At 40.5% G+C, this 12,919-nt stretch overlaps 1 protein-coding gene across 2 annotated transcripts in view; it reads left to right on the top strand.

Moving 5' to 3' along the window:
* Positions 1 to 12,919, top strand: part of PIP5K1B (phosphatidylinositol-4-phosphate 5-kinase type 1 beta) — a 571,896-nt gene that overhangs the window by 68,292 nt on the left and 490,685 nt on the right. For both annotated transcript variants that reach the window (XM_061200361.1, XM_061200362.1), the window contains exon 3: positions 8,905 to 9,022. The gene's annotated coding sequence lies outside the window, so the exon portion shown is untranslated. The remainder of the gene's footprint in view (positions 1 to 8,904; positions 9,023 to 12,919) is intronic.

Below are 12,919 nucleotides of genomic sequence, written 5' to 3'. Positions count from 1 at the left end.
CAAATTCACAAAACCATACACTAAAAAGCATGAATTTTATTGCATGTAAAGTATAGCTTAATGAAAAAATAAAAATAAATATGGTTTATTTAGCTCCCCCAAATTATACTTCATTTGTTCTGGGGTAGAACCAAGAGATTGTTTTACAAAAACTCCCCAGGTGGGGAATATCTGCTTCTGTCTAAGATGTAGTAACAGGGTGTGGATTTTCCTTCCTACCTGAGACAACTAAAAAAACAGACAAAATATGTGAAACAGTCATTTCCAAGTAAGTGGTTGCCAGGCAACACCAAGGACAATGAGCCTTGCAATTTGGAGGTGATAAGTATGTTTATTATCTTGATTTTGGTGATGGTTTCAAGGATGTATACGTATGTTGAAGCTTATCAAATTGCTCACTATATGTACAGTATATTGTACATCAGCTATATCTCTATAAAGACTTTGGTTTTATTTAAAGGTCCCCAGGTGATCCCAAGTGTACAGCCAGAGTTGAGCACTGTCAGCCCAAATATATGACCTTACTTGGCCCTGGGATCTACCCTCATATGATTCTAATAATTTGAATTTAATGTAATGTTGAAGAATAGAAAGTATTAATGTTTATTAGAAGACATACTTTGCATAAATGGAACTAATTTTGGAAAATAAGTCTGCACTTGCAGGAATAATGTTTATTGATAAGGATTCTTTTGATAGCTCACTGTAAAGAAAGAGAAAATAGACCTTCCATGGAGAATTTTTAATTGTTAGTACAAAACATGTCTATAGGGGGGCTCCTAGGCAATTTGGAATATGTATTAAAAGTCTCAAAATTGTTCATAACATTTAACCCAGAGTTTAAACTAAGGAAGTAAGAAATGAATGCAAGGGTACCACTGCAACAATGCTGGATATTTTTTGAAGAGCAAAGGAACTTTTCCCAGAAGCTCCCTACAGACTTCCTTCCTGTCTCTTTGGCCAAAATAATGTCACATGTTTATTCCCAAGCCAGTCACTGGCAAGACGAGTAGAATTATCCAGAACGACTTAGACCAATTAAGTTGCATTACTTCAGGCTGGAGAAGGTCCCAGCCTTCCCTCAGGCACATGGCTGTCCTCTGGACAAAATCAGTGTTTACTGACAAAGGAGAAAGCAGAGAAGTGCCTGTTAGGTGATGTGGTGAATGTGATATGATTCCATTTTTAGAAATAAAAGTGAACATAGATAGGCAACCCCCCAAAAATGAATGAAATGCTATATATTCTTAAATATTATCTCCAGTTGGTGGGATTACAGTGAATATTTATTTTTCTTATTTCTGCTTTGCTTTTTTTCTTTCCTAAATTTTCTGTAATGCATATATAATACTTGACCAAAAAAATTACCCAAGAAATGTCATTTTAAAATAAAACATGTTTAGCCCTCACCAGAGCTTTTTAAAAAGTAAGTTATAAGAGTAATTATGTAAGATCCAAGCCAGGGCATTCAGTGGAGATTGGAATCTGTCTGATGTAGCCTCCAAGGCAGGGCCTCTGCATCTACATGAATCACGAGGACCCAGAGGCCCCACAGAGATTTCAGCAGCTCTGTTTTGAGCGGCTACCCCTGCTGCCTGGAAGACCGTGCCAGTTAGTTCTTTTCCCAACCCAGAGGGTTGAGCAGCAGATTCTAAGCCAGTCCTTAGAAAATGGGGGCCAAGAAGGTAATGTAGACCAGACTAGGGAACAGAGTTACACAGAGACCCTTGCCCCTCCCCACCCGCTACAAGCAGGAAGACAGAGATGGAGGAATGGAAATGAAAGGCATGAAAAAGAAGATAATTAAAGAGCAGCAAGGCCACTCTGTGTCCCCAGACCACATGTCTGATAATTTGTGCTTGACCCTTAAGCACATTGATGTTGTAGCCAAGTCAGAGTGGAATTCTGGTGTGTCCCAAGTGTCACCTATGGCCACTTCTCAGTCCCTACCTGGGATTCAAAGGGATGAAGGAGACCCAGAACGGCCAAAGTTGACCAAAACTGAGGGAAGACATTCAACAGCCGAGACATTTCACGGCAATCTACATTGTCACTAAACCTCTGAGCTGCTCTCAAACCCAGCCAAACCTGGCCCCTGCATCCAGCCCAATCTCCACCTCCAGCCCGGTCTTGGGAGCACAGGGAAGGCAGTGCCATCAGGGAGACGGAGAGGCAGCCTAAGGGGAAAAGACACCGGCTTTAGGGTAACACAGACCTCAGTTCATATCTGCCTCCACCAACTCCTGGTTGTGCAAATTTGGGCGAGCTGCTTCCCCTCCCTCTGCCTCAGTTTCTTTACCTGTAAAATGGGGATAAATCTGTTTAGGGCACTCAGTGAGCTGGTGTATGCAGGGTGTGACAAACCTCACCTCCACATAATCCAGTGGAGAAGCTGGGAGAGGAGCAGTTGCCTGTGAATGCACCTCTGACACTTGCCCAGGAAATCCTTCTCTCCCTCACCTTGGACTTGGAGCACAGAAACTAATCGAGTGCCCTGAGGCCAGGAGTCTGGGGCTGTCATTTTTACTTCTCTGAATCAAAGTTTTGTTTTTTTTGGTTTTTTAAAATAAATTTATTTATTTAATTTATTTATTTTTGGCTGCGTTGGGTCTTCGTTGCTGCGCGCGGGCTTTCTCTAGTTGTGGCGAGCGGGGGCTGCTCTTCGTTGCAGTGCGTGGGCTTCTCATTGCGGTGGCTTCTCTTGTTGCGGAGCACGGGCTCTAGGCGCGCGGGCTTCAGTAGTTGTGGCGCGTGGGCTCAGTCGTGGCCCGTGGGCTCTAGAACGCAGGCTCAGTAGTTGTGGCACACGGGCTTAGTTGCTCCACGGCATGTGGGATCTTCCCGGACCAGGGCTCGAACCTGTGTCCCCTGCACTGGCAGGCAGATTCTTAACCCCTGCGCCATCAGGGAAGCCCTGAATCAAAGTTTTGATGGAGGCAGATGACAGGTGCTTACTCTTGCCAAAAATAGACAAATAAATAAATGGTTTTTGGGAAATGATACCCGGTTCACTTCACCTGTTCACAGCTGGACCACCCGGTGCTGGGACAGTGAGCTCTGACTCTGGAGAAGAACAAATCGTGCCTGAGAGACCAAGGGAGATGACCAGAACCTCACTCTCTGCGAAGGATGGTGTGGGTGGTAGGAAGGAGGAGCAGAGAGGGAAGAAAGAAAAAGCAGCAGGAGGTGGACACTGGGGTGAATCCTCTGGGAGTAGCTGTGACTTTGATTTATCTTTCCTCTGGAAATGTTGAGCTCTTTGCTGGTTTAGCACAGTGAGGGAACTGGCTCATGGGAACTTGAGGGGAGGTGGTGAAGAAATTCTCTCCAATGAAAATTTCTGAACTATCAGCTTCATTAGTTCTGCACAGGACATCTTATGCCTGCAAAGAACACACAGGGATCTCTCCAGGGAGAAGATTATTCTTGGTGGCTTATCTGGACACCAAATTCTGGTTCAAGAACTATTGAAACTGTCCTGAGGTTTGGGGGGGGAAATGGGGCATGTGCAAATGAGAACACTCAAGGTCATATTTATTTATTTATCCACATTGCATAGACTGAAAATGGATCTCTTACAAAGCTTGCCAGGCTATTAAAAATGATACATGACAAAACATGGCCAGTATGTCAGAGTTTTTGTACTCCTTTCTTTCTTTTTTTTAACCTAAAGTGTTTTGGTGTGTTTTAGTATTTTATCTATGAAAAAGAACTGCGCTTGTGAAAATAAGGAGTTGTCTTTTTACAAGTGTTACAAGGTATTTTACAAGTTTGCGTTTTGGTAATAGCGCATTTGAGATTTCAGAGATCATAGATAATAAATTCAAACCTCCCACCTACAGATGGGGAAGCAGACTCAGAGGTGCAAGGACTTACCTGAGTCCTTGCTGGTGTGGTTGACTCAGGACTGGAACTCAGGGCTTCACGTAAATATTAAGAATATTTATTAGTATTTACACAGTAACTAATCCTTAAAATATGGACACATATTGCTCTGAAATAAAGAGTCAAACTGCGCTACCCAATTTGTAACTGGAAACATAAACCATAGAATCAACATAGAGATGTTACTGGTTCAAGGGATTCACTCCTGTCAAGTTGAAAGCAAGACCAAGAAATGCTGATGTGAAGAATCAAAGGTTAAGGTTGACTTTTCCAGGAACCGGGACAAGGACACCCCAGAGGCCAAAACCGTCTAATCAGGCAGCCTTGCTAGCAGCTGTTGCCGTAAGTGGTCTCCATCCCTGAATGCATCTCCTCAGAAGTAACCACGTCGAAATCTGTCGTGTGGCTCCTCTGGCACGTGCCTCTATGTTTTTAAATAATCTACTTGTAGTGATTTCTTGATTTACCTACTTTATGCATCATCTATTGATTTCCTAATTTGCAAGATGAAGATTTAGTACGTCCCCAATTTCTCCTCCCGTCCCACCTATATGTGGCAGTTATTATAAAATTTCTGATTAGATCAATAATCAGCAAAAAAATTAGTACAACCATGTAAATATTCTTGCCTGCCAAGTCAAGTAATAATTATGATATCCTTTTTCAACATTTTCTTGTTCTTAGAGTTAACAATTGCCTTATATTTTTAGATGCCCTCAGTTATCCAGGTACTGTCATTAATTCTTCCCAATAAAATGTACTCTCCCTCTCGTACTATTTTCCACATACATCAAGTTTCCCACCAGTTTAATATTGTTCCTGGTTAGGGCTCCCCTGCAGACCCATCTTCCTTCTCCAAGCTGGCCAATGCTCTCAAGGCTCTGCCCAGACATCAAGCTGGGGATGCCCTTCAACGGATTCTCTCTATCTTGGGTTGGATTCCTCTGTCTCCTAATCCTGTGTATTCTTCTTGGATGAATATTTTACTCATTGTGGTGGAATACTTTCTGAGGAAGGGTGCATAGGCTATAAAATATTTTGTGAAAATGGCTGTATTTGACCCTCATCCTTACTTGATAGTTTGTCTGGGTAAAGACTTTCCTTTCGTAGTTTTGAAGGCGTTGCTCCTTTGACATCTCTAGCTTCCAGTGTTGCATTTCAGAAGTCTGATGCCACTCTGACTTCTAATTTTTTTATATGATCATTTTCTAGGGTATTCTCTTTGTCCCTTTGCACGGGAAGCATGTACTGAGCATCTACTATATATTAGACATTGTATTAGAGGCTTTCCATGTGCTTATCTTGTTTAGTCCTTACCAAAAACAAAAATAAAATCCTGAAATAGAAACTTCTCTTTTTAAATAAGGGAACTGAGACACAGAGAGGGTAAGTAATTTACCCAACATATGAGAGACTGTCACTGTAGGTTTTGCTTATGCTATAGTGACGACCCCAAAATCTCACCAAAGTTTCTCATGGATATCACAAGTTGTCAGTGGGCTCTGCTTATCACAGTCACTCAGGGACCCTGGTTCTGGAGGTTCTAATTCAACATGTGCTTCTAGGATTAGTGCAGCAGAAGGAACGTGGCAAATCTCATCACAGTTGTCACAGTTTCCACCTGGAAGTAACATGTTCCATTGGTCAAAGCCCGCCACATGTTGCACCTCACTTGTAAAGGCCATGGTGCTATTTCCATGAGTAAATGCCTTCTTGGCATTTTTCTAGAAATGTGTATGTTTTTCCAAATCCCAAGTCCCAATACAATTCAGTCAAGAAATTGGGAAAACAGGAAAAAGTTGCGATTCTCCTAAAAGAATTAAACCGTAAAGAAGCAACATAGAGATGTTACTGGTTCAAGGGATTCACTCATGTCAAGTTGAAAGCAAGACCAAGAAACACTGATGCACAGAATAGAAGGTTAAGGTTGACTTTTCCAGGAACGGGGACAGGAACACCCTAAAAGCCAAGACCATCTATCAGGCAGTCTTGCTAGCAGCTGTTGCCATGTTTTAAGTGTGTGTTCATGGCCATGTCTGCTGGGTGAGACATTCTTTCAAATAAATATCAAATAAATAAATATCAATATGTATGCTTCATATATACCTCATCCAAATCCCTTGAGTGATGTTCTAAGAAATAAGTTTTGGAAACATTCAACACACGCTCCCATTTAGTGCTATTAACTTTGCTAGTAGATCTGAATGTTATGTTATTTGAACACAACCCAGTGACATTCACTGGTGTTTTCCAGTGTTTGAATATTCCCTCTAGGCTACAGTTCTTTGTAAATACTTTAGCTGAAAGAAATGCAAAGAGCTGATGATGGGAAAATTGTTGTGGAACACTTTGACAGGAAATCAGAAACTGAACAAAAATCTGAATTAGCAAAAGCAATATCAATTTCAACAGCAAAATCAAAACCAGGGCAAGAAGAAAAGAAAAATAAATATTTTTAATTTTCATCATTAGAAAAGGAAATGAACTTATATGAAGCAGTATGTACTCTAACACTTGACTTGAAATAGCTTTTGGATGCACTGCTAACAACTGAATGAATGTCAAGGCAAAAAAGAAAATTGGTTAGGCAATTAATGTTTTGTGTGTTTAAAATTTTCATTTTAATAACAATACCTTATTGAAATATTTGTGTTACATTCCATTTTTATAATAATTTTCTTGAGTGTTTATCTTGTGTCTCTCCCCTTCTTTTAATATTTTTATTTTCAAATGTCTCCATAAGGAAGAGATTATTTGTACATGTTGAAATATATAATCTTGTCACAAGAAATTGATTCATAACTATAATAAACCATGCATTTATTATTATATCATTTTTACAGACAACCTCTGGCAGTATAACCCTATCACAGAAAAATGATTCAATGTTCCTTATTATGGTTACCCATTATTATTTAAATATAGGTAAATAAAATGTTGTGAAAAATACAGAATAATTTATGATTTCAGAATTCCTGAGAATTCCTGGGAATTCTGATCTCTTATTCCCAAATTCCAAAGACTGATGCCTTTTGGGAATTTGGAAACACTAAGCAATGCAAGAGAGAATTACCAAGTGCCTGAAATGACTGTGGCCAGAAATATTTGGTGAATACTTAGTACTTAAGGACCACCCAAATGATAGAGCCAGAATCCAAATCATTTTTATTCCAAAACTCATATTCTGTCCTCTACCTGAAACTTCCTCTATTGTCACTAACTGTGTTTTAGTGTTCATTCATCTATCCATTATCCAACAAGCATTTACTGAGCCCCATGTGTGGGAACCATATTGGTCTAGCACAGAGGAGTTCAACAGTATTTGTTGACTGCCTGACTATGAGGCCCAAAAAGTACTTGAGCATGAATCAGTGGTCCTGAAGGAATGAGACACAGGACAATCCACTTTTGATTGGGGGTAGAAGATACGGTCTAGGAAACAGTGGGGCAGCTTGGATCTAGAGTATGGTAGATGTCTGCTGGAGTTACACCTAGTATAGTAAGTGTACTCATGGCAGGAAAAGAGGAAAGAAGGAAGGTCCTGAAATGGAGATGGTAGGCTTTTAGGAGAAAGATGAGAGGTCTCCAAGATGCAGAGCTCACTGAGTAGGAACATGGACTTTGACATCTGAGAGTCTTGCGTTCAAATCCCAATTTTGTGATCTTAGACAAGTTACTGAAGTGCTCTGAGGCTCAGTTTTCTCGTTTGCAAAATAGGAACAATAATACTTACCTTTAAAGCTTATTCTGTGAGTTACATATATTTATATTTACTTATAATGCATATTAAACTCTTAGCATAGTATCTGGAACATAGTAAATACTCAATAAGAGGTAGCTATTAATCATATTTTATTGCCATTTTTCCTGATCCAAAATACTGGAAATTGAGAAATTTCCAGTATTTATGAATAATGTGCCATGAAGAGTTTTAGACATTTCTTTAATGAATCAAGAGTTCTTTCCTAAGGGAACCCTCTTGCACTGTTGGTGGGAATGTAAATTGATACAGCCACTATGGAGAACAGTATGGAGGTTCCTTAAAAAACTAAAAATAGAACTACCATACGACCCAGCAATCCCACTACTGGGCATATACCCTGAGAAAACCATAATTCAAAAAGAGTCATGTACCACAATGTTCATTGCAGCTCTATTTACAATAGCCAGGACATGGAAGCAACCTAAGTGTCCATCAACAGATGAATGGATAAAGAAGATGTGGCACACATATACAATGGAACATTACTCAGCCATAAAAAGAAACGAAATTGAGTTATTTGTAGTGAGGTGGATGGACCTAGAGTCTGTCCTACAGAGTGAAGTAAGTCAGAAAGAGAAAAAACAAATACTGTATGCTAACACATATATATGGAAACAAACAAACAAACAAAAATGGTCATGAAGAACCTAGGGGCAGGACAGGAATAAAGACGCAGACCTACTAGAGAATGGACTTGAGGATACGGGGAGGGGGAAGGGTAAGCTGTGACAAAGTGAGAGAGTGACATGGACATATATACGCTACCAAACGTAAAATAGATAGCTAGTGGGAAGCAGCCGCATAGCACCGGGAGATCAGCTCGGTGCTTTGTGACCACCTAGAGGGGTGGGATAGGGAGGGTAGGAGGAGACGCAAGTGGGAAGAGATATGGGGACATATGTATATGTATAGCTGATTCACTTTGTTATAAAGCAGAAACTAACACACCATTGTAAAGCAATTATACTCCAATAAAGATGTTAAATAAATAAAAAAATTAAAAAAAAAAAAGTTCTTTCCTAAGGGGAGACTATTTAAAATGTAGTCTAACTTTTGGAGGAAGAAAATAGCCCAAGCTTTCATATTTCCTTTTCTATTCAGTGATGGGAAAGGTTTTTCTTAGCATGTTTGTCCTGAAACCATGGATACGGCACAAAAATAAAAGAACGTGGCTGCCCTGGGATTTGGGATGCATGTGTTAGTCAGAAAGCCTAAATAAATATACCTAATATGTTTCCAATATCTTTTCTTTCAAGATAAATGTGGAACCCATCCGTCCTCAAGCCTGTTGTGGTGTCACGGTGCGCCCTCTGGTGGCCCATTTTTCAATGGCTTCATGGGCCCTGATGCGCAAACTTAAGGAACCCTCTCCTGGTGAGTGCTTCTCTCTTCCATTATGGAGGAGGATCCACAGGTGCGGGACAGCTTTCTAAAGTCAGAGTCCTGTAAGTGGCCAGGTCAGAGCTGCTTCCATGATTTCCCGAGGAGAAATTGCTTTATGTGTGCACACTGAGGAGTTGCATATTTTTTTTTCAAGAACACATTTCGTATACAGTATGTTACCTCGTTCCTGTCTTGGTCTGTCTGGCCAGAAGTGAAGCCAATAAGTAAGAGGTGGTTCCTTGACGAAACATATCACTGGTAAAGTGGGCCAACTCTAGGCTGTGGGCCTTGTATGCCATGTTAGGGAGTTGAGACTTATCACTTTAGCCAAATGATCCTTAAGGGAACGGGGAGCTACCAAAGTGTTTATTGTGGTGGTGGGGACATGATCAGATTTATACTGCAGAAAGGTCACTCTGAATGAAGTGAGAGGAATGGATTGTAGTTCACAAAATCTTGGAGGCAGGGGGACAGTCAGGAGACTGCTGCAGAAGAGCAGGTGAGAGATGCTGGTAGCCTGGACCAGGTGGTGCCATACGGCTGGAAATAAGAGGATGAATTCTTGGAGATGTTTGGAAGGTATCCTCACACAGGATGGTTGGTAATTAGATGTGGAGAGTCAGGAAGAGTTGGGACTAGAGAATGCTGCCCAGATTTTTGACTTGCGCAACTGGGTAGATAGTGGTGATGTTCACTAAAATTAGAACTCTGAGGGAGGCACAGGTTTGAGGGTGTGATCTCCTCAAAGGAGTTCAGTTTAGGATGTGTTCATTTAGAGGAACCCGTGGAATCTCCAAGTGGAGATGCCAGGTCATTGCTCATCTGACTCTCAGTCTCAGGCTCTTGCTGTTGCACCATGGCTGCCTCATCCTCCAAACATAGCTCAAACTTTGGAATGGTGGTGGGGAGAAGGTGCTGTCAGGGACCTTTAGTCATTTTGGCCCAAATGGTTTGCCTGGGGCATCCCTTTTCCTGTTAGAAGAGGAATAATGGGGAAAGGCTGCAGGGAAGAAACCTCAATATTACAATATTCCCTTTTCCAAAAGCATCTATGCACCATAGTAATATTGTAATTGATTCAGGCAAGGGTTGTCAATGGATGCTAAAGCCAGTTTCCTTGTAAACAAGCTATCTACAGAGTCTAAAAATATCTCTCCATAGATTATTTATTACAACAAAGGGAAAAAATTACCTTTAGAGTGAAGAAATCTGGGTGACAATACCAATGTCTACTCATTGATTATTTACTGATTATGAAAAGGGCAAGTATCCCGTAAAGTGGAGAAATCATCTGGGTACCACTTTCACCACATGATCAAAGTCAATGTCACCAATAATGGGACAAATTGACAACAGGTGCCTCTTACTGCGATGTGCTGAGAAGGACACAGCATGTACATAATTTGAATCTTGTCCAAAGGAAACACCAAACAAACCCAAATCAAAAAACCTGCTAGAAAACCACTGGCCTGTACTCTTCAAGAATATCAGTATTGTGAAAGACAAAGGCTCAGGCACCATTCTGAAATAAAAGAGACTAAAGAAACATAACAACTAAGTGTAAATATGCAATCCTAGATTGGGAGAACATGTTATAAAGGGCAATATTAGAAATATGGCAAAATCTGAATATGATTGTGTTCAGTAATAGTATTACATCATTGTTAAGTGTCCTAAATTGGATCATTATACTGTGCCCTCATTCTTAGGAGACACTTGCCCATATGTTTAGGAGGAAAGAATCACGATGTCTATAACTTACCTCGAACATTGGTATTTCCTGCCTTAGTCCATATGGGTTGCTATCACAAAATACAACAGACTGGGTGACTTATAAACAACAGAATCATATTTCTCACAGTTCTAGAGCCTAGAAGTCCAAGGTCATTGTGCACATTTGAGTGAGGGCCCTCTTCTAAGTTGTTGACTTCTCCTTGTATCCTCAAATTGGGGGAAGGGTCAAGGGAGCTCTGTGGGGTCTTTTTTCTTTAATTTTTTTTGTGAATACTTTAAAAAAATTTTTTATTTTATATTGGAGTATAGTTGATTAACAATATTGTGTTAGTTTCAGGTGTACAGCAAAGTGATTCAGTTATACATATACATGTATCTATTCTTTTTCAAGTTCTTTTCCCATTTAGGTTATTACAGAATATTGAGCAGAGTCCCCTGTGCTGTACAGTAGGTCCTTGTTGGTTACCTATTTTAAATACAGCAGTGTATATATGTCAATCCCAATCTCTTGATCTATCCCTCTCCCTCACACTTCCCTCTGGTAACCATAAGTTCACTCTCTAAGTCTGTGACTCTGTTTCTGTTTTGTAAATAAGTTTGTTTGTATCAGTTTTTTTAGATCCCACATATAAGCGGTATCATATGCTATTTGTCTTTGTCTGACTTACTTAGTATGATAATCTCCAGGTCCATCCACGTTGCTGCAAATGGCACTATTTCATTCTTTTTTATGACTGAGTAGTATTCCATTATATATGTATATACCACATCTTCTTTATCCATTCATCTGTTGGTGGACACTTAGGTTGCTTCCATGTCTTGGCTATTGTAAATAGTGCTGCTATGAACATTGGGGTGCATGCATCTTTTCAAATTTGAGCTTTCCTCTTTGCCGATATATGCCCAGGAGTGGGATTGCTGGATCATACAGCAACTCTATTTTTAGTTTTTTAAGGAACCTCCACACTGTTCTCCATAGTGGTTGTACCAATTTACATTCCCACCAACAGTGTAGGAGGGTTCCCTTTTCTCCACACCCTCTCCAGCATTTATTTGTAGACTTTTTGATGATGACCATTCTGACTGGTGTGAGGTGATATCTCATTGTAGCTCTGATTTGCATTTCTCTAATAATTAAAGATGTTGAGCATCTTTTCATGTGCCTCTTGGCCATCTGTATGTCTTCTTTGGAGAAATGTCTATTTAGGTCTTCTTATAAGGGCACTACTCCTAATCATGAGGGCTCTGCCTTCATGACCTAATCACCTCCCAAAGGTCCCACCCCAATACCATCACATTGGGGGTTAGAATTTCAACATATTGGGTTGACCAAAAAGTTCATTTGGATTTTTGGTAACATCTTATGGAAAACTGAACGAGCTCTTTGGCCAACCCAATATGAATTGGGGGAGAGGGAGGCATAAACATTTAGCCTATAGCAGTTGCTGACAATAATATTAATATGTATATTTATATACAGAGAGATAAAGCAAATATGATAAAATGTTAACAATTGGTGAATATAGGTAAGGGTGTATAGATGTTCAAAGTACTCTTTTTGCAGTGTTTCTGGGGGGTATTTTTTTCAGGGTAAAAAGAAAAGAAGTACATCTATCCGACCCATATACAAATAGAGGGGATTCTGAACACTGAAAATTCTAACCAGGGTCTCTTTTTTAAGGTCAACTATAATATTATCTTTCAAAGCCACTAAATTCCATCTTGATGAAATAGCAAAATAGCAAACAGGTGAAGGAGTAATTTCCTGTCCTGCCAGGCTCTTAAGAATGTACAGTATTTGCTGTCAATTTAGAACCCGCAGTGTTTAGAGAGGAATTTGTTTTCTTTTAAATCAAGGTACCTAAGTTGAAAGTGCCCAAGGTCCAAAGAGTAGCTGGAACAATCATGGCTGCCCGCAGGCGTTCTTGTACACCAGCCACGTGTCAGTGGGCGGCCTCCGGAACCACCCAGGCTGTGTATGCACCAGCTGTTCCTGCTGGGGGTGGGAGTAGGGGGCCGGGGCCATTTGGATGCTCCTGTTCACAGAACTCCTCCTGGATCTTTCTCACTGCCTGCTGCGCATGCGCAGGAAGTCAGGGACTCAGAGCGCTGAGTTGGATCTTGGAAGGCGCTCAGTCCAGCTCTCCCCGCCTT

Source organism: Eubalaena glacialis, chromosome 9 (assembly GCF_028564815.1).
Source record: "Eubalaena glacialis isolate mEubGla1 chromosome 9, mEubGla1.1.hap2.+ XY, whole genome shotgun sequence".
In the NCBI taxonomy this organism is placed as follows: Eukaryota; Metazoa; Chordata; class Mammalia; order Artiodactyla; family Balaenidae; genus Eubalaena; species Eubalaena glacialis.
The sequence above is the reverse complement of the archived record's forward strand: the minus strand, read 5'-3'. Positions and strand labels throughout refer to the sequence as shown.